The 25799-nt window shown below is 39.7% G+C and overlaps 1 long non-coding RNA gene across 1 annotated transcript in view; it reads left to right on the top strand.

Annotated features, from left to right (window-relative positions):
• LOC104625402 overlaps positions 1-25177 on the top strand; it is a 38268-nt gene extending 13091 nt beyond the window's left edge. Inside the window, exons 3-5 of the long non-coding RNA XR_738080.1 lie at positions 6238-6392; positions 11960-11987; positions 25156-25177. This is a non-coding gene — a long non-coding RNA (uncharacterized LOC104625402). The remainder of the gene's footprint in view (positions 1-6237; positions 6393-11959; positions 11988-25155) is intronic.
• The last annotated feature ends 622 nt before the right edge of the window (positions 25178-25799 follow it).

Below are 25799 nucleotides of genomic sequence, written 5' to 3'. Positions count from 1 at the left end.
CAAAGTAAGATGCTTAGAGTTATTTAACTGTATTCCTCTGCTATAAAAGTTTGTAAGGGATGGAGAATTTTTGCAATATTTCTTTCCCATTCTGCACTGATGTCAGGAAAAGAGCTAGAGGTTCATGCTGCAGCTGGTGAAAACTTCACTCTTCACTTCCCTTTATTCTTTTTCCTATTAATTTTGCTCTGAAGATAACACATTTTGTCAGTCTCTCTTTTCCGTTAATGCATCAAAACAACTCTAAAAACTGACCCAAAGAAAAGGGGGCTTTGCCTATCTAAATTTGTCCTCACACCAAAACGTGGCCAAACTTGAAAGAGATAAGAGAAAGGTTTTAAATAACTTGGCTTCTCGAGGTTCCTGTGTTGTGAACCTCTGCAGACCTCTCTGCTGACAACTCAGACTGCTCAGACTAATGTTCTGCAGTCAAAGCAGCGTGCAGTAATTGTCCATTGCACTTAAACAAAGTACAATTAAAAATAAGTATTCTGTTTAGACAGTGTGGAAAGGTTATAACAATATGTCCACCCTTCACTGCAGTTAAACATAACTGAATGTGTAATGGAAAATTTCTTACTCTCCAATGAGTAGGTAGAATATGTCAGTAAAGTCAGAATATATACACTTCTGTGCATTAGAAACAGTATGAGATTTTCTATTCAATCCGGACAGAGTAAGGCAATACTGCTGAGATCCATTTTTTAATGACTACTGCAATAAATGGTTGCTCTGAAATAAAGTTCCCTTTTCTGACTGATTATGGTTAATATTGTAACAGATAAAAAGTTAAAGCATGATCTTTAGTCAATCAGAATGTGAGAGGTATAGCAGCAAATCTGTATGCTGCCTCGGATGCTTTGATGTAAAAAAGCTTTTGTCTTACCAAGGCAAAGTATTTGAACTCTTTTTAAGTTGCATTTATAGGTGGTGAAATAACATAAGGCATTAAATCTCATCTTGTCTCTGAAGATACAGATTTATGTTTAAATCAAAGCCAATGCGGAATAGAGTGTACTTTGCTAAGGAAAAGGAAGAGCAGTTGTTCTGAGAACAGTACAAAAGTTCTTCTTCTGTATTTAAATACAATGATGGCTCCCTATTTTTTGCTTCAGATCCTTGTTCCTACAAATAAAAAACCAGAAAAATTTTTAAGGGCCTCTGTGAGGGAGGGGGAGGGAGGGGGTCTTTTATATTTTAACTATAAAATAAATTTCCTTTTATTCTGTGGATAGATGCCTAGGTTAATCTTTCATTACTGATTTACTGATTTATATAAATAAATACTTCAAAATTAAATGGTTCATTCAGAGTTTATATAGCTTTTGTGTAGCTTCCATGAAATACAGATACTAGGAACACTGTAATGTTTTAGCCCAGATGCTTTGGAAAGTCAGCGGTCCTCTTTTTTTCCTTCCCCTTGCACAGACGACTTGGATTGTCAGCATTGCGTCTATTCTAGGTGTTTTGTGAAAGGTTTGATAGCAAATCAGGATATTCAAACAAAAGTAATAGTTGTATTGACTATTATTTGGTTTATTTCTTGTATATGATCTGTTGTTTAAAAATCTTTTTTTTTAAATAGCCTTCAGGTTTCTTAAATGAAATTTTATACCCAAAATGAATGTATGTCTGCATGTTAGCACCAACATTTGTGACTCCATGCTGTGTGGAGACCCATGTGAACATGTTTTGTAATTTTTGCATTCATCTCCAATCTCTATGAATCAGTGAACTAAACCAGCCCCAAACCTTGATGCTTACTAGAGGTGTAATGCTAATGCCTTTGCAAATAAAAACACTCCAGGTGTGGCAAAACAGAGTCAATACCTGATTTAGTCTTAACGTAATTCTACACTTGTTTTACACTATGTCCTGTATAATTAGGTCAACGAAAAATATATTGAACCAATCAATGTGGATTATTACCAATCATTTGAGCATGCCTGATTTCTTCTAGCGTTTTTTTTTTTTTTCTCCATGCAGTGAGCTTCTTTTGCTCTGTTTGATTCAATTTTTTGTTTACAGTTGAGAGAAAAATCAAAAAAATGCCAGTTTAGGGCAGTGAGATTTTTTTCCTTTTTGAAAGGATGGAGAAGAATGTAAGAGATCATAAATACAAGTCCACTTAGGAATTTATAATAATCCAGTTGAACGTTCACAGCATGTCACAGCACAGACATTCACCGTTAGTTTTTACATTTACAATCCCTGTTGGTGTTACGCATTTATTTCAAAGCTGGATGTCTTTTCAGAATCTTCGGTGGCACTCAGGGGATAAATGCTTGGCCATTTATATCGCAGTACAAGTTGAAAAACTTACAGACAGGAACCTTGCCTGTGATTTGGGGTCTGAGACCTATTTCTGGATTTCTACAGTATTCCTCTCTGACTTTCCAACAGGCATCTTAATATCCTTGTGCTTGAAATTTCTCTGGGAGCCAGCGAGGACAGGAGATTTGCCCTGCGTAACAGAGATGCTGTCTTAAGTTGCCACTTTAATATAAAGTGTTTGGAGTGTCTTTGTAGGTGTTTTTGGATGGTATCCAAACTTTGCTGGACCAGTTGCTGCCGCTACAGCACATATCACATGTACGGTGCCGCTATACAGCTAATTCCTCTGATTCCCAGACCCAGCAAAGTGTTATGCCTGGTGTACTTTGTATTGAAAGACCTGGACTTACAGTTAAGCAACTGAATGAGTTAGTAAGGCTGCGCTGCTGCTTCCAGAAGATTTGCCAGAGACACGCACATTCTTATGTAGCTTCTTCATGAAAGGGACCATTGCATTCATTGAACTTTGGAGGTGTCTTGCTTGCTCACTGGGAAATGAAGGTTTGTGTATGCAAATGGAAAAGTCATGCCCCTGCCAGGTGAGCTGTGATGAGCAGCACTTGCAAGCAGCTCTCAAAAATCGAGCTGTGCACCAGCCTGTGAGAGAAGTACCTGAGAATGGTGCCCACAGAGTGATGTTTTAGCGGGGGACGGGTGAAGCAGTGAAGACGTTACAACGAACGGTCTTCCCATAAACTCCTCCGTGTTGAAGACCTTGACAAGGTTGCCTTTGAGCTCAGAGCTCTCGGAGGATGTGCTCAGTCTGCAGCATGTAGACCTTCCTGCAGGTGAAACCCTTCCCAGGTAACTCTGTGATACAAGAGATCTCAGTGAATGGATCCAGATGGAGATGAGGGAAGACTTGGGAGAAGGGAGTCACTCAGGATGGAGGAAGATTTGTCCAACGGGTAGTTAGCCAAGGCGGGGTAAAGCTGCTGCTGCTCAGGCGCTGCTCTGTGGTCTGCCACTGGTGTGCGGACTCTTAGTACCAGTGGTTTTGTGGCAGAGTCACGGCACAGCTCACTGGTGATGTACACAGTCAACGTGCCAGCGGCTAGCTGCACGTGGCGGCGTTATGATGAGGTTATTGGAGCTTTCTGCATGCAGGGTTTTTGAATGAATAGGGCTTCTGTGGTAGCACAGGTGGTATTCCTGAGGCTTTCATAGCCGTTCTAGCATAAGTGTGTGCTAGAAGGGGAAAATTTAAGTCTTCATAATTAAAAAAAAAGAGCATTTAACAAGAACTTCATATGAAAGTTAATTTTGCTCTTGGTGTTGTTATTAGTATGACAGTGGCATTGAATGCTCATTTTTAGACACAGTGGTAAATACCTTTTTTGAGAGGAACTAATGAACTGATTTTCTACTCAAGAACTTCAATTGTTTTGATTAACTAGAAATTAAAGATAATGTGGTCCCTAGCACAGACTGCAGAACAATGGTCTTATTTTCTCTTGTCCTTAAGTGAAATGCAATTAATTTCTTCAAATAGCTTGAAAGGACCTGGGGAGAAGAGAAATAAAAGAGAAAATTCTAACCAATATGATGCAGCAGAAATGAGATTATATTGTAACTCTTGCACCATTTTCTCTAATGTTTCTCTTGCCTGGAATACAAGTTAACATCTAATAAAAGTAGACAAAACAGAAGTTCAGAACTAATAATGACATCTGTCTCTGTTGGGGAAAAAGTATTATGAAAAAAGACGTACTTTTTCCATCAGGCTTAACTGTTCTTCAGAGTTTACGCCATAGGAAGTACACTTTTTGTACCTTGTACGTTTCCTGAACATTTTCTGCCTGTGTGTGTTGTCCTGAGTAAAGGAAACATTCAGTGGTGTATTAGAAAGGAGCCTGAGAAAAAAAATATAAACCATTATATTTGATAACCCCATTTCTGCCTGGGGAAGCAGAGCAAAAAATTGCCATTTGAGACCTTGAATGTTCCTCTGTAATGTATGGCACTGGCACTTGCCAGATAAAAATAATTAGTGTGAAATTTGATGTATGACAGCATTTTTCACGCATGAATTCTTACTTTTTGAGCACTATTCACTTTGTACACTAACAGATTAACAGTTAAATACCTTTATGAATTTCTAATTTCATCCAAACTATGTATTTTATCTTGAATTTATTCTAAATAACAGCTGAATACTAGTAGCATGTCCTTTAGTTCTTCCTCCCTACCAAAGCCGATACAAAAAGATAGGTGAAAACCAAACTGCAGTCTAGACACTGAATGAAAAAATGGGGGAAAAAAGGGCAAATATTTAGAGGGACTGCAAAGATAGATTTAGAGCCCTATGTGCAACAACAACTAAATTCACCATAAACCTTGTTTGTCTCTAAGACAAAGGAAGATAGTTTAGCTCTAAGAAAGCGTTATATGTGACTCACTCAAATTTGATGTTTTGTTGCTCTTGTTGTTGTTTGGTTTTGTTACCAAATCTAGGTAACAAAATCTAGGAATTTTGTTCTAAGGAATCTAGGAGGATTCTAGATTCTAAGGAATCATACAGGAGATTGTTCAGTTATTTGCACTAAATGAACATTGGAACTTTTGGTCGAATGCATAAAATTTGTCCTACCGGAGGGAGCAAATGATGTGGATCCGGGTGTGTTGTGGCATTATGTGAAGAGAATGCATTGAATACGAGCACAAGAATCGTGCAGAAGAAATGAGGCCCTTGTTTATTATTTTGGCTGTTATGTTCTTACGACATGATTTGAGAGATCAGTTTTGCATTCTGTTCTGCTAGTCTTTGCGGATGCTACAAGCCCCTTCCTTACTCAGTGACTGCGGAATTGGTCCCCTAATTAGAGGGTACTCCCGTGAGTGTGCAGCGTTGTGCGCATTTTAGGAATATTACAAAAATGCTACCAGTAAGGTGGAATACCGGTATTATTTCACCACAAAAATAGTACTTCTTCCTAAGAAAACATGATGTTGAATCCATGTGAGAGAAAGTAAGCCAGCTTTCGTCTTTGTATAATGTCTTCTATTGTATTTGTCTTAATCAGATAGTGTTGTTAGTTAGTCGTGCTGATAATCAACTATGTGGGAAACAAGATTCAAATTTCCAAAATAAATACATTTGTCATGGGATATTTTTCCAAAATGTTACCTATAGATGATATAGAAAACATTATTTTCACTCTCTCCTTTTCATACATCAGAAGGCAGCTTCTCTCATTAGATCTGAGTACTTGCTCTCTTGTTGCACAATTATTCCAGCTAAAGGTTTAGTGGAAAGTTAATGCATCGTTTTATGTGTAATGTTATCTGTATTAAGATGAATGCAGACTTATTGCAGTCAGCTCTGATATGTAATGACTGGTGAGCAAACCTAAGAACAATGGCACCAGCAAGGTGATATAAACCTTTGTTACCCTGCTTCCATTTAGGTTAGGAGCAGGACCAAACCACTTGTCTTATTCAGTGACTTTTATTTAAAAAGAAAGACAGCCAGAGTAAGGACCTATGAAGTGTGAAGTATGGATTTTTTTCAAATTAGATTAATGCCATACTTGGATGAAAAAACAAGTCTTATATCTCATTGGTTGGGGTGGTGGGTTTTTGCTCAGAAAATGTGAATTCTCTCCTAAAATCAATGGATTTCTGTTGCAGAACTGCTTAGTTCATGGCGTTGATTCATGCCTCAATTTCTCTTTATATAAAATGGCATTAGCAATAGTTAATTTAGTTTTTAAAGAGCTTTAAGACCTGTGGATAAACATGTCAATGCGCAGAGGGTGTTATCTGACGCCCAAGTACTGGCTGAGGAAGGCTAGCTGGTTTTTGAGAAGGGTGCTGCGTGTAGGCTGCGCTTTACAGCAGAACTAGTTAACAGAATTGTGCTCATTCTCAGGCAAATATCTTTCCCTTTTGTTATGGTTTCAGCATGCTGCTCCCCATGTTCACATGAGTAATGGTAAGGCCTTGCAAGCCAGTGCAAGTGCCATTAAGACAAGCACCATTCCAGTGATCAAGAGACAGAGGCAAAATTGGCTTGATGCTTCAGATGATGGTTTCTTTATAGCTACAGAAGAGACCAGGTAAGAGAAATTAAATCTACGCGGGGAACGAGGCTTCACTGCATACATGTTATTGATCCACTATTTGAATAACAGGTTTTGACATTATTGTTTGAGGTTGCGTTACAGTGAAAAGCAATGCTACATCAAAACGTACACCCAGCTTTGCATCTCTTGCATACTAATATTCTCACTGTTTCACTAATAAGACTTATTTAGTCAGGGCTACTTCCCCATGGCAAAGAGTAGAACTTTTTAATTGTTACTAATTGTAGTTCATATACAATGGAGTTTAAGGCACCTCTGATCATCATTCAGCAAAATGTAAATGCATCTGCAATGTAGGTTATACTCTAAAATTTTCAGAACTTGAAAAATATATAGCACACTGTAGAGAAATATACAGCAGATAGCATCTTTTCCAGGCTAGAAATTGATTTCCTTTAAAAGCAACTAAGACGATCAGCTTTTTCAGTCTTTCATTTACAGACTAATTGGTAAAATTTAGTGAACTTCTGCTTTTCCCAGTAGAGCTTGATGTCACAGAAGAGTCACTAGTTTTCTGGAGGCTCCTCTGTTCTTTTCTTCCCCTGTTAAGGTCTGGCCATTCCCTGACTTAATTCAGACTAAGACAAGAAGTTGCAGTCTATTTTTGTAAGCTGTGGTTGCTGGGCTTGTTATTTAAAAACCTTTAAAATCTTGCTTAAGCAAGGGGATTATTACAGCAAGTAACATCAGACTGCTCGTCACTTCTGTGATTATTTCAGAAGGTTAGAAAAGCTGGTAGTTGAAGAAAAATGTAAATAATAAAATGAGGGAAGAGCAAGAACATATGTAAATATTGAGCTAACCAAGGAACGTGCATATTTAGTCCTGTTTATGGTAGATACAGATAGGGAAGTCAAAATACTAGTATGTGACAATTTGGTGGTTATTTCAATATCAATTAAATACGGCACTTCGTTTTTCTTTTGTATGAGGAATGCGACAATTCAGAGAGAGTGGTAGGAGGATGATGAGCTCTTAAGCTTTTGATATCTAGCCCAGACTGATAGTGTTCACTATTTTGAGAGTCATTTGATGCAAAGAGCATAGTAGTATCAGGCTAATCCCTAGTGATTATACCCTCAAAGTGAGACTGGTTCAAAGTTTTAAAGGTTTTTTTCCAATTATTATAGAGAAGTGCCTGTCAGAGGATGAGTCTGACACCAACAGTGTTTGTCTCTCCCCACTGATCTCAGGGGTAGCCCAGACAGCTGGCCTAGACTAGATGTTTAAATTCCAGGCGATCGAACGATGGTGAGATGAATCCTGCCCTTGCAAAGCATTCATCCATGACAGCCCTGCCTGTTCCCATCCTTGGAAATCCCCCTCCCCACTCCCATGGCTGCGGGCACCATACCCAGGCCAGGCAGCAAGGCCCGAACTCGCACTGTCTCCCCCCCTGCACCCACGGTGGGGGTACACAAGGGGCTTAGTCCTCAGGACTCTGCATCTGCTGCTCTTCACCAAAATCATCAGAAGTTTAAAGGGTAGCATTTGAAATCTCCTGATACGGGGAACGTAGGGCCGTTAGACCTCGCGAATACTCCCTCAAACACGGAGGTGCCTAAAACCGCCGTGCTGCGTCACGCTGGCGGGTGCTGACGCGCCGCAGGGAATGCTGGGGTTTTTTTTTCGCGGGCGCGGCCGGGCGCTGCCCCGCCGGTACGGCCGTTCCCAGCCCGGCCAGAGCTGAGCCGGTCGGTTCAGTGCCGGTACGTACCTGTGCACCTTCCGCCCGTGCTAGCAACGCGCAGCTGGTAATAGGGCCTCGCTCACATTAATCTCCAAAACTGTAACTGATGGGAGACAGCAACTTTTTATCCTCCAAAACTCTGTTTCACGTGAGATCTGTTCCTTCTCTCTCACAGAGCTTTTCCTTCCCACCCCCGCCCCGTCCCCTCCCGTCCCCACCCCCATTGATACCTTCCCTACCTCAGGCATGTTTTCTCCTTTCCAACTTTTTCCTTTGATCCTTTGATTGCCTGCACCTCTACTCCAAGATTATTTAGAAGAGGTGGTGTAGCTCATTCTCCTCTTGGCTCCCACTTGTCTCCGGCCTTTACAGCTCGAAGTGGAAAGCACCACCAGTTCTGCTGCTAGGAATGCACCGATGCCCAAAATGACAATTAGATACTCTGCTCTTCAGGGGAAGAAGGGGCAAGAGGGAATGCACACTACTCCCTGACAGCCAGCCTGTCCTCTGGTAGGAGTTCACATAGCTGGGCACGGCTGTGACACCGTCGAATGCAACGTAATTGCAATGGGAAGAGATATATCTAGGGATGAGATGTTTGTGAAAAAGCAGCAAACAATTTATCCAGTCCTGCCATAGAATGAAAAAAAAAAAAAAATCAGTTGCCTGTTTGCAGCCGTTAGGTGTTTAAATACGTTCTGGACACTCAGCTCAGAAATAATCATGCCATTTGAGTCATGTCTCATTCTTTAGGGCACTTGTTTTGTGCTGCATCAGGATCTGGTCTGTTTTATCATGTGTATTGTTCATTAAAAATACATGTAAGACAGACACCATAGAATCATAGAATCACAGAATAGTTTGGGTTGGAAGGGACCTTTAAAGGCCATCTAGTCCAACCCCCCTGCAATGAGCAGGGACATCTTCAACTAGATCAGGTTGCTCAGAACCCTGTCCAGCCTGACCTGGAATGTTTCCAGGGATGGGGCATCTACCCTGTGCCAGGGTTTTACCACTCTCATTGTGAAAAATTTCTTCCTTAGATCTAGTCAAAACCTCCCCTCTTTTAGTTTAAAACCATTACCCCTTGTCATATTGCAACAGGCCCTGCTAAAAATTCTGTCCCCATCCTTCTTCTAAACCCCCTTGAAGCACTGGAAGGCTTCAGTAAGGTTTCCCTGGAGCCTTCTCTTCTCCAGGCTGACCAACCCCAACTCCTCATGGGACAGGTGTTCCATCCCTCTGGTCATTTTTGTGGCCCTCCTCTGGACCCGCTCCAACAGGTCCATGTCTTTCCCGTGCTGAGGGCTCCAGAGCTGGACACAGGACTCCAGGTAGGGTCTCACCAGAGCGGAGCGGAGGGGCAGAATCCCCTCACTGGCCCTGCTGGCCACGCTGCTTTGGATGCAGCCCAGGATATGGTTGGCCTTCTGGGCTGCCAGTGCCCATTGCCAGCTCATGTCCAGCTTTTCGTCCACCAGTACCCCCAAGTCCTTCTGGGCAGGGCTGCTCTCAACCCCTTCACCCCCCAGCCTGTATTGATACTGGGGGTTGCCCTGACACGTGCCAGTTACAGCAAAAGGGAAAATATTTTTCAGTATAATGTTTTGTTTGCAACAGTCCATAATAATTTTCATTTCTCCATCCTAAAACATTTTTTTTTTGTGCAGTGATTTAAGATGCACATTTCTATAAAACATCAAGTAGGGAGTCTAGAGGGTAAATTTTCTCAGACATTTAGCTAAAAAAAATTATACAACTATACTACTATAGTTGTCTGAGGGAAAAAAAAAAAAAGTAATATTGCTGCTAAACTAAGTAAGGTGTCAGTGCATTTCATGCTAACCAAGCCAAACATGCAAAACATGAGCATTCTAAATTTTATTATCTATCAATAGATAAGATGAATATATGTATTTATGCCTATAGCTCAATTTTAGAAGACATTTTAAAAGAAATTGTCATCCTTCCCCCTCTGAATTTAAGCATCAGTCATATTCTCTGAAGTTAAATATTGTATATCTAATTAATTGCGCACAGATTTCAGATGTTTGTAGTGATGCATGAACAGGGAGCTAAACATTCAGAGCACTGAAAATAACTGTAGAAATTATATATCATCTAAGCTTTCTAAGATAGCCCTTGGAGCTACCCTAGAATTTTAGGGCAGTGCCCTTCGCTATTCACTCAGGCTACGGTTCAACAGTGACTGCAGGTACGCTTAAAATTTAGTGTGAGCATGTATCATTGAAACAGAAAGACTGGACCTTACATGTGAAGTTCAACATGTTTTAGGTGCTGATCTGCTCTTCAGAGTAGAACAGGAATGTACTTGACATCAGTTGCAATATGCAGCCTCATACGTTTCAGGTTTGTTTTTTTTTTTTAAGCTGTAGCGATTTGAAAGCAGTTTCCTTTCCTGTTGTGCGTCAGTATCTGCACATCTGGGGAAAAATGCCAGCATAATTCCCAATTGTATTCCCCTCTGTCCAAGCCCAGGAACCTCTGGAAAGCCGAGCTGCACATCAGCGCGGTGCTGAGCCGCAGTCGTTCCAGCCCCTAGCCAGTTTGGGGAAGGGGCAGAGCGAGTTTTCATCTGCTGACGAACTAGTGCCATGAATAAATCAGACATATGAATTTCTTGATTGATCTATATCTATATCTAGAGATTCCCTTCCTGAATACCTGTCAGCATGCTCAGTGAATTTTGCCAATAAATATAGAGGTCCCCAGTTTTGCTCTTTCGTCTGTGGTGACAGGCTACGCTCTGCCTTCCAAAACCTTCCTCGTGCCTGAGTCCATCTCACATGGGGTTTCCACACTTCTGTTCAGTCCCAGGCTCAAAACAGGGATTAATTTAGTCAGAAAACCAGGTGACAGTTCAAGAACACTTACCGTCACATTACATCATAATTTTATGTTGACCTTTGCTGGATTTAACATTTTGTATTTTCCTTTATTCTTACCCTTTTTGAATGAAAAAGGAATTTACATTCCCTACTGCAAAATAACTGGCTGAAGATTTTATTCTAAAGTGCAAATCCGTTTACACAATTCATTGAAAAATCATTCTTTAAAGAGCCTTGCATTTATCACTACTCACCAAGGAAGACTCTTTATTTCTTTTTAATATACTTAGATATTAGCTGCTAGGATTCTGCTAGCACTGGGTGCATGCTTTAGGATCAACCAAAAGTCTCATAACTATAAAAGAATTTTATTCAGGACATTGTACTAAATCACCTTCACTATAAGGAAGCTTTTTGGGATTTGTTCCCCTTTTGTTGACCAGCTGTAATGTGGATTCTTTTGTAGGCCCTGTTGGAGGTTAATTCGGAAAATGACTATATTGTGTGAAACTAAATGGTGTGAATCACCATTCTGGGAGTTAAATAATAATTGAAAAAATGGGGCAGTTCATATTATGGTCTCCAGAAGTTTAATAAAAAAGTAATATATCAGCTTAATATCTGTTGAGTTATATAAGACATAATCATAATCTATGAATAAAATCAGTAATATAGCTGTTGGATGTCAAGGGAAATGTATCTGTTGATTGAAACTTTTCTTACCAACTCTAGGTATGCAGTGTGCATACAGTTCCTATACACATGCTCTGTCTATAACAGAATGCTCGTGCATGCTAATGATCACGCTTGTATAGGGACAGCTATAGGGACTGTGTGGAAGATGATTTTTTTTTTTCAGCGTTTGCATTGTAAAAAATATGTGGAAATGTTTGGCTGAATGGGTTATAGCAGCAGATTCCATATGCTTTCCCTTCATGGGCCAAAAAGCATATTCGCATATAGAACTGCAGTTGAATGACTCGATGCTTGTTTCCTTTCAGTGCTGAAGCAGTTAGAAACCTTCTCACGGTAAGTGCAACTCCATTGGGAATGAGTTAACTGCAACTGCTAAAATTAGAACGTGATCTTTAGCTGTTACCAGCAGACATTGCTTCCTTTTTGCTGATAAAATGATTTGAGGAGGCATCCCTGTGGCAGCATTACAGAGGCAATTTTCATATTCTTCACTTCATGTTCTGTCTCCAAAAGGAAAAGCTTCCCTTGATTTGCTGAGGTGCTACATGAGGATAGCCCAATTGCTGCGATAATTACCTGATACCACTCATTTTCATTTATGCATGTTTCATAGCACACACAAAAAGCTTAAGAACCAAAGTTGCATGTTGAGAAAGAGGAGAATGTGAGGCTGACAACCGACTGCAGCAAAACATTGAGTCTCGCCTTGACATCAGTGGTGCGTCTCTCTTGCGGAAGAGGGGGAGAGTCATGCTGGTGCTCACAGCCCTTCCTGCTCCTGCAGACACCGCTAGCACTCTCTGCGCTGTAGCTTTATCAGTGCAAACCCTAACCTGTACCTTTAAAAGCAAACTGAAAACTGGGGTGAACCGAACCCAATATTGAGAGTTGTGGATGACCCACCCTTGACCCTCCCACAGATGTTTGAGTCGATGCTTAGGCAAGGTCAGGAGCGATGTTTGAGCTACCACTTTGTAGCACATTGTTGGGAGAAAAATAGCAGAGGAGTAAGTCTCCAGTGCCCGGGGTCCATAGTACAGCGCGTAGGTGCAGGTCTGGCGCAAAGTCGGGGTTCCAGTGCTAACTGCTCTGCTCCTTCTTCCTCTTCACATGTGCAGTGCCATATTGCAGAAATGTTCATAGATATGTTTATTCTTTTCTTCCAGTTGTCCCCAACTGTGCACAAAGAGTTGTGCACTAGGAGAGTATTTTTAATACACACTCAGGGGTGACCTCTGCTTTTCATAAAGACGAGGCAATTTGAGTTGAATTTGGATCCTGGTTTTGAACTTCACCATACCTGGATCCAGGGCATAGTGCGTTTTCATTCCTTACCTGCACGGCACTGTCGCCATTCGGCCCCGGCCCTGTAACCGACTGCACGAAGACGCCTGGCTGCACCCTTGGAGCATCAGCTGCAAGCCTGAGAATGTCATGCACCAGCTACTACCCTCTCACCAAAAAATCAGCCTCTAAGGATGTAACTTTCCGGTTCCTTTACTTCTGCTGTATTACATAGTTGTCATACAGCTTGAAAAAGAGGGATTACAGAATGCATCCCTTAGAATGATGTCTAATTATTGCTCATAGGATCGCAAATATCTTATTGGTTGGCTGTAGCTGCGTCCAGGTGAGCTGACAACCACATCCCATCCCTGTGACAGTACCGCATATGGGGAACTCGGGGAGGAACTGTCCTTGCTACAGCTGAGGAGCGGTCCTCCTTGGCCAGCTGCTGTTCAAAACTCTTATATACTGATGAGAGTGAATAACAGATTCTGTGGGCTGTTATTTTGACCTGATTTAGTGGGGACTATTCATGAATGCTGCACACTGTTCACACCTGATAAATCACCCTTCTCTGAGCTCCAGCTGAGGTACTGTGATACAGAATTGCAACCAGCAGTATAGAAACTAGATCGTAATCTCTTGCCATTTGTTTCTCATTGAGCAGCTTTCATGCATCCACAGATTCTTCCTTTCACTATTTATCTACATGAGTTTTTCTTCTGACTCCTTCTACAGTACCTACTAAGTCAAAGTAACACTACTGTGATAATGCAAAATTTTGTTTTTAAGAGTGGGATCATTCTATGAAGCTAAAATCAACTCATTTGAAGAATGTGAATATGTTTTTTTAACTTGTAAAAGGAATAATAGATATCTACATAGAAAACATATATGTAACAAAACCCAAAGTTCAGTATAAGTTGTGACATTAGTTAGAGCTGGTAGGTTTGAAGAGGAGGAGTAGTAGTAGTAGGTTTATGGTAGTAAGAGTTTCGCTTTATCAGTCTTCAGAACAAATGAAATACAACCATTCTGGTTTGGAGCTATGTATTAGTCTTCTCACAGCTTAAGATGAAGTTTCAGTGACGCTGTAGTAAGCTACTCGCCCTGTTTAAAGCTACATGGGAAGGGAGAGATATTGTGGTGGTTGGAGTGCTTACCTAGGACTTGGGAAAACGTGATTCAGTTCCCTGCTCCCTCACAGACTTCCTTGTGAGACCCCAAGCAGGTCTTTTAAGTCCATATCTCCACGCATTTCAATGCTTAACTCCTCATATCGAAATGAACAAGGTGCCTAAATCCTGTCTTTCTTGAAGATTCGGAGCCAAATGTCCATGTACCCTCTGTTCATTGCCTGAAGAATCAGGTGTTCAGATGAAGAATACTTTATTCTTTCACAGGGCTGTTGTACACAGAGCAGGTCAGAAGCCTCGCAGGGGATCTTCTTTCAGAGGAATCTTTTTACCTTTATTGGTAATAAAATCTCACGGAAATGCTGCCCACAGGAGTCCAGAAGCTTCTGACTGAAACTGGGTGATGTGTTAGTTTCAGAGGTGTCTCCAGTGATTAGCGGGTGAAAATTAATTAGCACACAACTTCGGTGATGACTGCAGGGAGACTGGGGCTAAGAACAGATGGTTGTAAATGACCTAGTTACTGCTGCCTGAAAAGTCACACCGTTGGATCTTGTAAAATGATCTTGTCTGATCCTACTCTGTTGTGAGCAGAAGTTCAAATATGCTGCCTCTCTATGGTGGCTTAGATACCAAAGTATATTTTGCAATTGCATCTTAGGTAGGAGCTTGAATGTGGTTAATTCACATGACTCAGCTAAAGAGCAATGACACATTTACAAGGTGTTACTCAACCACTTGCAATCTTTTCTGCTCCTTTTGATGAAAAGTCATTTCACATTCAGACAGTAGCTGCAAAAATAACCAGAGCACTTTATATTTGGGAAGGGAAATATAATTTCTGAAATGAGAGTTTTTGCAAAATTTTATTGTCTTGGGAAACTTGGAGGGGGAAGGGGGAGAATTTAAATGAAACCTGGGGATGATAATAAGTGCATTAAGGATTGTCTTAAGCACAGGTGTTGGTGGAGAAGCTCCTGTAAAAGTACTTAACTTTTCTATAAACCTCATTCACTTTGTTAGACCTTCCAGACCCAATTCAGCAAAGCTCTTAAATGGATGCCTGACTCCCACCGAATGCAGTCAGGTAGAGTACATCACACAGTCAGTAATACAGTTTATACGTTAGATGTTAAATTGGGATGTCGCGCAAGTCTTTTAACCTGTTTTCTTACAGTTGTTGACAAATTTTGAGTTTCTTGCAGTATGGTTGGCAGTTTCAACGAGGTTTTCCTTCAGAAGCTGTCTTTTGTGTTTGTGCAGGGGATTTGATGTAGCTGAACCCAATCCTCTTTACAGCATGTTTTAACTCAAGGTCTTAGGGCTTAGCTTTTTGTTAGCTTGCTGCTTGTCTTTTTCCTAAATCCACATCCCCAGTTGGAATGTGTCATTTTGTAATATTTGGTCATCTGCTTTTGTTGGAATTAAAACCAGTTCTGTTTTGAGCAAGAAGAAAATTTTCTGTAAAGAAGCATCTTTGTATGGGAAGCCAATTTCTCTTTCGAAGCCTTGGGAAACATACAAAATAACAATAAAAATGCTAACTCGTCAGACCAGCATAGTCTTCTGCATATTTAAGTATCAAAGAAAAGATAAAGACAAGATTAATTATACAATTGTTACCTATAGCAAGGCTAGAGTAACACTAGTTTCGGACTAGTCTACTCTACCATTCCTATGCCTAAGCCACAGAGGTTTATCACATTAAGTCTTAGCTATTGTATTAATTTATTAGATTACTTACTTATTATTAAATTATATCTATATAAGTATATAAATAAATATTTATATAAAAATTAAATAATATTATTAAATATTATTTATTAGATTACTATTAGTAATCTTCAAACACTGCACAATATCAGTTTTCAGAGATATTTTTCCATTTTTACAATTTCTGTGCCATGTGAGCAATAGCAATTAGTAGAAGCTGAACCAGGATCAAGAATGATTTCATCTGAAGGTAGAGAAATACACAGCAGTAATGTGCATGTAGATATAGAAACTAGGTAAGTTGTGTGGTGAACACAATGTTGATAAAGTTAAATAGCAAAGAGTATGATAAAACTGTACTGTGGTGAATATGTTCAAAAATATAACGTCAGTGATCCTCACAGTCTTAAAATTCACACAGAACTGCCCATTAACTTTCATTTATAAGTTGTCCTGTATTGGATTCTTCATCTAAAATTTCAGATAGAGGACTTAATTGTGAGCTAGTCTAGATATCAGTGTATGTATTTAATAATTTATTCTTATTATTTTCCTCTGATAGGTTTGGTTTTCTTAACCCACTAAGATCTTTTAAATGCATGACTCCCTGACATTAATGTAAGCAAGGCTGTGGAAAAACAAATGTTAGTTGGTCTTTTTTTGTGAAAAATCTTGTGTAAGTAACTACATAGGCATCTTAAATGTAAAATACTGAAGAGCACATAATGGCTGCGGCTGTGAAAGCCAGTCACAGAGATAACTATCAGTTCATGTCAAACAGCTAAGGACACATGGCTGGCTGTTTTCCTTACTTATGCTGTGGATAGAGGCTAAAATATTTACCTGACAAAATACAATAGAAGTGTTGTTCTAGTGGGAAAAGCACAGATCCGCACTTTAAAATTCCTGTGTTGCCTCTGTTGCTTGATGTGTGACACCAGACAAGTCACTGAACCTCTGAGTAGCTCCACCTCTTTGTAAACTTGAATAATATTGATGTATACCTACTCTTAAGGATGCTGTGCAGTTTTTAATTAAGCAGTCCAGCAAGCATTATGAGATACCAGCATTAAAAGTGCTGGCCTGAAGAGTGGAGAGCAAGATGAGTGGCAGAAAATGAACTCGAATAGACCTTTTGTAACATGATTTTTTTTTTTTTTTTTTTTTTTAAATCCAATCTTTGAGGCTGAAATTAGCATCAAATCATTCTGTGGCAAAGCTTTCCTCTGTTGATGCCACAGTACAAATTTCTAATCCATATTCTGCATCGGCGCTTCTGTCTGTAGAGTAAGTGCTGATTATGCAAGAGACTGATGGTGTGGAGCAGAGCCCCAGGGGACAGTTTTGTGAGGGAACTTCTGCTCTCCAGCTGTTTCTGGTAAGAGTGATTAATTTTGATTTTCAGCCCTTGCTTAATAGCAAGTAGCCAGAATGGCAAGAAACTAATCCAAATATACTGTATTGGTACATATATTATTCCAGGAAAAATATATGCATAATTGATAAAGAGGAAAAATATAGTCAATTTTTTGGAGCCTCAGGTAATATTACAAGCTGTAATATCGTAAACAAAATGTCCAGGCGAAAAACCTCAGATGAAACCTACCCTGAAGTAATGAAACAAGGTAAGGAAAGAAAGAAAAAACAAAAAATACTAATAAAAAGCCATACAAAAAGTTTTGTGTTAAAACAGGTCTCCTAATAAATAAAATACTAAAGTAGTTAAGATGGAGTGTTTAAAGTGTGTCAAAAGTTGGAAACAGCAAAAAAAGCAAATGATCTTTTTTTTCCCTATGAAGCATATAATGGGAAGTTTTCTGTTTTCTTGGACTTAAATAAGCTTATTTAGTTAACACAGTATTGTTTGAAAATTTTCAACACGGTATTTAATGTTGCTGGAGAAATGGCACTTAATGCTTGTAGCCCAAGGCCAGAAACAGAAGTCATACTCTGAACATTTTTGTCATCTTAAAGTCTGGGATAACACTGGAATTGTGAATTAATATGCAAACTCTTTGGGGAGTAGTTCAAAGCAACATTGCGTTCCACTCTTAAGCCAGCTCTGATGCATCTTCTCTCCAATTTCTCGCCTGTCTCAGGAAAAAATGTATGCTGCCATGTGGGTAATATTTTCGTGTAATAGCGGGTGATGTTTAATCAATATACGAAGTGGCCATTCTTCTGCAGAACAACTAGATGGTAATGAAGATTCCTACTGGTAGAATATGAAGTTATGTAGTGTAGGTATTCACCCACACACCCTGCTGATATCGTTAGGAAGAATAAAAGCAGTTGCTTTGGGGTCTTCTGGAGTTTGTGCTTGCGAGCTGTAGAAGGCTTTCTGGCTCCTTGGACTCCCAGGGTGCCTATGGATCTGCAGTGATCTGTGTGTGTGTGCACGGAGAGGGGAGGCTAAGCTACTCTTTCTTTAATAGAGCAGGCTTCATGGGAAGAGAACCTCTGAAGTCGATGGTAACTAAGAAGAGGCTAATGAATTTCAGATAAGGTGCAGAGCAGCTGTCCCATAGCTCAGGTTACAAGCCTGTCGCAGCCTGAACCATTGTTTTGTTTTAAGGAGTATGAATAATTCACTTTTTTACCCATTCCATTGAGCTACCTTGGCTGGGTCCTACCGGTTCTGGTCCCCTTTATGAAGCTGGACGCTGTGGTGAAGCGCCATGAACCCAAAGACAGGCCTTTCCCCCTTCTTTGAGGGAAGAGCCTGTCAGAGGAACGGAGCGTGCCTCTACCATAGTCACTGCTGTGCGGCGAGCAAGGTGGGAGACCATGGCTGCTTACAAAGCTCCACCCAAGAGTCAGGGCAAGTCCTGAGCTAGTTAATCCATGTTGAGCTCTGTGGTGTCCATGGTTCCTACCAACTAGATCAAGGGGTTTTTTTAAACTGTGCCTACCACAAACCGGTCTGGTAGGGCCCCCGTGCTGCTGGCTTCTGCGCGAGGTCAGCGTTGCACCGGAACGGATGCGCAATCGCTTCTGTCCTAGCCATCTGCAGGAGGTAACTTTAGGCTTTTGGTGGTAAGTACCAAGCTCTCAGGTGAACTGGGAGGATGATTTCATTGTTGATTGTTAAGGTTTAGATTTAGACATCATACTGCTGTATGACAGCATCTGTTTATAATGTTTCTTGGGGGTTAAAAGTTTTTCTCAACTGAAGAAAGAATAGTAATGCTGAGAATAAGACTTTGCACCTCTAATTCCTTCTCTCCTAGCATCCTAAACAACTTTGAAATATTGATGAAATATGCCATTTTCAGGGGAAATGAAAGCCTGGAAAAATCTCTCAAATTAGGTGATTTTTCCAAAAGCCATGCCAGCTGTTTGCAGTAAAACTGGATATAAATCATTTCAACGCTGGGTAAGGTTCCTGTTGTTCTAGGTGGTTTAAAAATGCACACAAAGAGATGGTTTCTGCTCCTAGGAGACTTTGATCCAAGTACGTTTTAAATCAGCAGCAGGTAGAAAGAGATGGACAGGTGGCTTATGCCATGCAACAGGTCAGACATGACATAGTCATAGAAGTCTGTGCTTTAAACACTTGACCTGCATTTTCCCTCCCAGTAAAGAAAACACTCAAAAAACATTATTTATTGCTTTATATATTTTTTTTTTTTATATATATATACACACACACACACAGTAGCTATAAGCTGTTGCTTTCAAACACAAAACATCAGAGAAGCCCTCAAGGTGGAGCAATGCTTGAAAATACTATATTAAGCTGCTTCGGAAAATCTGACACTAATTTATAACTGGTGTGTCTATAAATTATTGTTCATAGAGATCAGTTTTGCTCTGTAAATATTGATGCCAAATTGGAAGATAAACACTAGCAAAGAAAAACGTTTCCTTGTTAGGAAGAGAAAAATAAGACAAGTTCTTAAAACGTTTAAATGATGTTGGCGTGTCTTGTAGCAGCACCTCTTTAATCTTGCAAAGGTTGTACCACTCTATCTGCCACCTGTTTGAGTTTTATAGTGCAACTGAGTGGCTCATGGGAACTGCTTTCCGGTAGCCCGATGCTTATTAAAACACTTGTGATTTGTTTTATAAATGAACATTTCACAAAGGAGCTTCTTTTTAAAAACCGTATCAGTGTAAACCCACTTCTGCCTTCCAAATGTTTTTCTCTTACTTTCTATCATTTTGAGGTAAGATTAAAACTTTAATGGAATATGGGTAAGCTTTAGCCTCAAAGTGCTGAGGGAAAAAAAAGATGCCTAAACCAGCAAGCCAAACAGACAATTAAATAAAACACTTCTCATTTCCACACAGGTTGAAATGTAGGAAGTGCTGTGAGTCTCTTTGTAACCTGTCAGGTTTCTAAGGATCTGTGCCTACAGCTTCATCCAGTAAAATTCTCTTTGAGCAGACGCAGCGTTGCACACATTTTGGCCTTTCACTTTGTTTAAAAGCCTGTTGAAATTAATAGAAAGCCTATCAGCCTCCTAAGATCGTGCCCCTCTTGTAATTTAATCCACTGAATAGTTATAGTGTCCCTCTGGATACAAGAAGCCCTCAGAGAAATGAGTGATAATTAGGTCTAATAACCCCAAGGAATGAAGGAATGATAGTTATTTTTTAAATAGTTGTTTTTGCTAACTGGCCTTGAGCTTGCACTGAAAATTTACATTGCCCAAAACTTACATTGCCCTGGAGCAGCAGCCATGTCACGAATCTTTGTCTAGAAGACTTTTTTTTTTCCCCCGTTTAGTTTTTCTCTCTGAACGTCCAGATGGTTAGACTGATTGCAAGTTTCACATGAAACTTCGTCCAGATGCAAAATCCTGCCTTACTGTAGTTGATGTCTAAAACTCCACCTTCTTCCAGAGTTGGCGGTATTTTGTGCGCCTGGCACATTTAAGTTGCTGTTTACAATTGGCAAGTCATACTAGAATACTTCACCCCAATCTAGAGATTAGGTGGAATTTCAGCTATGATTGTCCAGGGAATCAGTTCTCTTACGCCTGCTGCCGACCTGCACATATTGTTTGTGCTACCAGCAACATTTGGGTAATAATAAACAGCACGAGATCTTTGTATATAAGGTCTTTGTTGCTCAAATGGCATCAGTCTGAGAAAGACTCGGGCAAAAATATCAAACTAATTTAGACAGAGCATGAAACATAGTACTATGCCCTTCAGCTTAAAACTCTGTAGCCGGGTTTGTATTATGCCCTTAATATATTTTTAGTGGAAAAAGAGCATCAAAAGCACTTCTGGACCTTGGCATTTAAGAATAATTATGGATGTCTCAAAAGTGTGTGTGTGTGTGCTGGGGGTGATTCCCCTTCACAGGAAAATGTTTGTTTCTCTCCATTCGCTTTCAAAACACGGTTTGCCATCTGCTAAAATTTCAGCAGGCCTTTACATGCAATTAGTTTCTCACACAGTAAAAACTTCTGCCATAACTTGAATTATTTAGTATTACTTCTTAAGTACTGTAGGTATAGCTGAATAGACCAAAGTCACTCTAGTAATCACAACTCTGAGTCTAATGCAGAGGAGGCAAGGCTGATGCACAGCAATTTATATATAGAAGCAGTAACCGACAGATACGCCCGATGCCGACAGAGCTAAAGCAAGTCATGTCTTTAACTCCTATTAGAGAAGGCTTGAAATTCACATTCTTAATTAACATCAACATAAACTTTTCAAGTTTAAAATGTTGCTGCCATTCTAATGCATGGCATAATTACAGCTGGGATCTTTGAATCAGCTTTTACAAATGAGAAATTTTGATACCAGCTATCCTATTCCTGAGGAGTCTGGACATAACAGATTATATAGGATTGTGCTTAGCTTCACCAGATGGTTAGTTACATGGAATTCACTTAGATCCTGAGAAAGGGTTGGTTCATTGAAATGGTTTGCCTGATTAAATTTAAGCATGTCATAAATGCCCTATACAGCCTATTATTTCTACCCAGTAGGTTCCAGTCTGTGTATGAAACTTGCAAAGAGAAGATAGGTCTTAACAGCCTGTGGTACTTATGTAGATTTCCATATTTCCCTGAATAGGTGCCAGGGGTCTTACATACCTTTATCTGCAGTTACTAATTGAAGTATCATGCAGACATAAAGAATTTGTCTTATTCCTACATTAGGAGCAGTGCATCACATTTAACAATGAAAATGAGCCCAGTGGGATTTATATACCAATCACCTATTAAAAGTTTGATTCATTCTCATACCTTTGGTCTCAGGAGGACTAGAAGAAGTAGGATGCAAAGGCTTTAAAGTTTTAAAGTTCGCATTTCAAATGAAGTCTGTAACACATCATACTTCAAGCACTAGTACAAAAGTCAAAGGAAAAAGCAGGGGAAAATGGCAATTACTCTTTCATAACAACTGCAAAGGATGTTATCAAGGCTGCAGGTATTAAAGCCATTTACTTGCCATCACCAAATAAAAGCTTTATGTAATTAAAACATATGGCTGGTATTAACTGAAAAAGGGACAGGAAATTGAACATTAAAGTTGACTTAAATCACCGTATTGTTGGGGGATGGAGGAGAGTGTGTTGAAGTGCTTTGAGTGAAAGGGTGATTGACAACCTTATCTTTGAATTTCCTGCCTTTCATCAGCTACTATTACAACCTGCATGTTCAAGTGTTAAAAAAAAACCTCTGAAACATTATAAAACCTGACCAGTGCCTCTCAAAAAGCTTGACTGTATTTAGATGCTAAATTCTTCAGTGTAAAGAATCAGTTCCCTCCACCCTCTATGTTTTTTTGCAGTAAAAAGAATGGGTTTGGCTTTTAGAATCATAGAATCATAGAATAGTTTGGGTTGGAAGGAGCCTTTAAAGGTCATCTAGTCCAACCCCCTGCAGTGAGCAGGGACATCTTCAACCAGATCAGGTTGCTCAGAGCCCCGTCCAACCTGACCTGGAATGTTTCCAGGCATGGGGCATCTACCACCTCTCTGGGCAACCTGTGCCAGGGTTTCACCACCCTCACTGTGAAAAATTTCTTCCTTCTATTTAGTCTAAATCTACCCTCTTTCAGTGAAATGGTCATTTCAATATTACATTTAATGAAGTCAGTGGAAATTTCCATTCCTCCAATTTTATTTCTGGAAGGCTATATCCCAGAAAGCTAATTTCTGGAAGCATTTTCACAATCCTGTTTAAATAGAAGTGCTGGTTTGCCTTTTTAGAGTGCATACCAGATTAGTTCTTCTGACAGTCTAGATAGAGCTACTTTCATTTATACTAAGTGAGGAGTTGACTCTGTGGTTTGCTTGACGTAATGCTGATGACTTCTTTTTTTTCTGCCTTTTTTCATGCTGGGTTCAAACCAGTATTTATTGAGAATAACTACATCTTTTGACTTCAATATCCTTACGCAATAATCATGACTTGAAATCACAAATACTTTACTGTCCTTACATTTAGTGTCAGCTGCAAATTTCTTTCATTAGTAGGAACTTCTTAGCAGTTTATGAAGTTGCCGTATTAAAAAGTCAAAAGGGCAAACTACTATCTAACAGTTTTACAAACCATGGGCTTCTCAAATGATTAATGGCCACATTTGTTCTGTAAATAAATGCAAAGTTTTGCAAACAAATCCATCAAAAAGGATCCAGTTCCGTAAGCTTTTGCTGGAATGATCCCCATTAATAATCAATGTGGGTAACAGCTATTGTCTATTCACGTGAATTTACAAAACCTAGCTGTGTTACTATTTTAGAAATCCGTGTTTCTACCAGTATCAGGTTACATTTTTACGTTTTTTACTGTTCCGGAAGGTATGCAATATCTTGTGAATCAGTTGAGTATCTTTTTAGGCCTAATTAAAGATGACAATATAAAGTAAGTACACAAACAGTTAAGTCTGTGTCTCTGTGGGATTGTGTGAAAAGCCTAAACTTAACTCTCTGGCAATTCATTTCTTTTTCTTTTGCTGTGCTTATTACTGAATAACGCTAAATCCTAATTTGGTATTCCAGGTTATGAGATGCTGATGACACCCTGCTTTCAGGCAGCTAAATTGAATACATCTCTCCAACTTTTAAATACATTAACCAGAATAGATGTGTTTTTCAGGCTCACTTTAAACTCTAAGAGCACCATATATCCTCCTGATTTTTGCCTGATTTTTGGCCTTTTTTTTTTTTTTTTTTTTGTCGGATTGTGTTCTCTTCTGTGGCCCAGTTACTTGACTGGAAGCTTGCATTACTGGGGAATACTCAACCAGTAACTAAATATGTGTTTGAAATTTAATATGCAAATTACCATTTTAGTATTCAGTAGAATGTATTTTAAGCTGATCATGTATTTTCAATGTCATGTGCCACCATTTTTCAGTTTCAGAGTTAACAGCCCATTAAGATGAAAGGGACAAATAATTTCTTGAGTTACCATCTCAAAGTCTTGATGCAGGTAGACACATCATCACCTTGTAGTCAGGTCACATTTTCAACGTGGGAAGTTTGTATTAGAAAGCCTAGTCTCATTTAGTGTTAGAGCCCCCAGGCCCCAGTTTGCTTTAATTAATTTCCATAAGCTCAAAATCTCTGCAATTTATAAAACTACCTAAATGAAAGCTGTGATTCTGGACTTGAGCGAATTCAGAAAATAGGTAATTTTCCAGTAACATCTACTATTCAGGACTCTGCCAGTGAAGGTGGTTCTCTGTGTGTGTCATTTCTCTGTTTTCCGATAGTCTACCCTGGATGTGCTCAGCATTATGGTTATTGATTTATAATAGTAGAGAGATAGAGCAGTTGGAACATAAGAAAACTGTTTCAGAATTAGCTATCCTTGGATGTATAAGATTACAGTGCAAACAATACAGCTGCCTGTAGTTAATATGTTGATTTATCATCTACAAGTCTAAAATTAAAGTGAATTTACTGCACTTGAAAGGTATTAGTACAAAAAACCCAGAGATTTGGGTCACCCTTATCTGCAGAATTGATACAGTGACTCCCAGTCTATTGCTTTTACAGAGATTACCACATTCACTCATTCACTTGGGTGCTAATGAGGTTCGTTCTTCTGTGGTCCTTCATTCCTGCATTGATATCACATGTGAGGATTCACCATTTGAGCATTCTGGCCCAAGATTTCATATAATTAAATGTTATTGTCCAAATATTGTCTAACACCAACTCACTTTTCACTGAGTAATTATCAGTTACTAGTTGGAGACAGCTATGACTCATCAGTTGATGGACAGGGTGCACTCTTGTTGACTGCAAGTCTCTTTTCCATGAACTAGCCTTCCTGCTCTGGTAAGAGTATTTGTTATGTTTGTTATTGGCTCTTGAGCAGTCTTCTGTTAAAGACTGAGATTTATCTCTTCTGTTGTCTCTCCTTTTCCTCCTTCCCTCCTTACAGAAAAATCCGTAAGAAGTTCACCAGGTCACAGCTGAAAAGAGCTTCCAGAACACCTTGTTCTCCGATTATTGCAAAGACAAAGTCTCTCATGAACAGTAGGCAGGCACGAACAGAGCCAGGAACCATCATGCACTGAAGATATAACAGCATCAGCACCATAATCATGTCAGAATCATGTTTAATTGTGAATGCAGATGCAGCAGGACCTTCCACATCTTCAAGACAGAAACACTGTATGGACAGATTGTAGCTGGGTTCTGTGTTCTGGGCAGGATCCAACAGCAGCCCTTGTTTTCCCTCATCTCTGCAAGGGCTACTTCTGGTTCACTGTGCAGGCCTATCCCAGATTGTCCTGATTTTCCCTCCATTCCCAGTCATCAGCGTTGACTGGTCAGGGAGGGACTGTTGGCAATGACCACACTGAAGGAGTATGGATGCAGAATCCACCCACCACATTTGTCTATGTCTTCTAGTGGCTTAATACAAAAGTATGCAGCTTTCAAAACCATTGCAGTGTTTTTAAAGTGGGATTTAGCATTGCGAGGTTTGCATTTTCAAAAACAGCTGCAAACTTTGGGTGTTTGTATTTTTCAGTGTTGGCTTGAGTCACTTTGGGTTTGATTTTCTGAACTGCTGAGCATCCA

Source organism: Phaethon lepturus, unplaced genomic scaffold, assembly GCF_000687285.1.
Source record: "Phaethon lepturus isolate BGI_N335 unplaced genomic scaffold, ASM68728v1 scaffold10998, whole genome shotgun sequence".
NCBI lineage: Eukaryota > Metazoa > Chordata > Aves > Phaethontiformes > Phaethontidae > Phaethon > Phaethon lepturus.
Note: the sequence above shows the minus strand (reverse complement) of the source record. Positions and strands in the feature narration are given on the sequence as shown.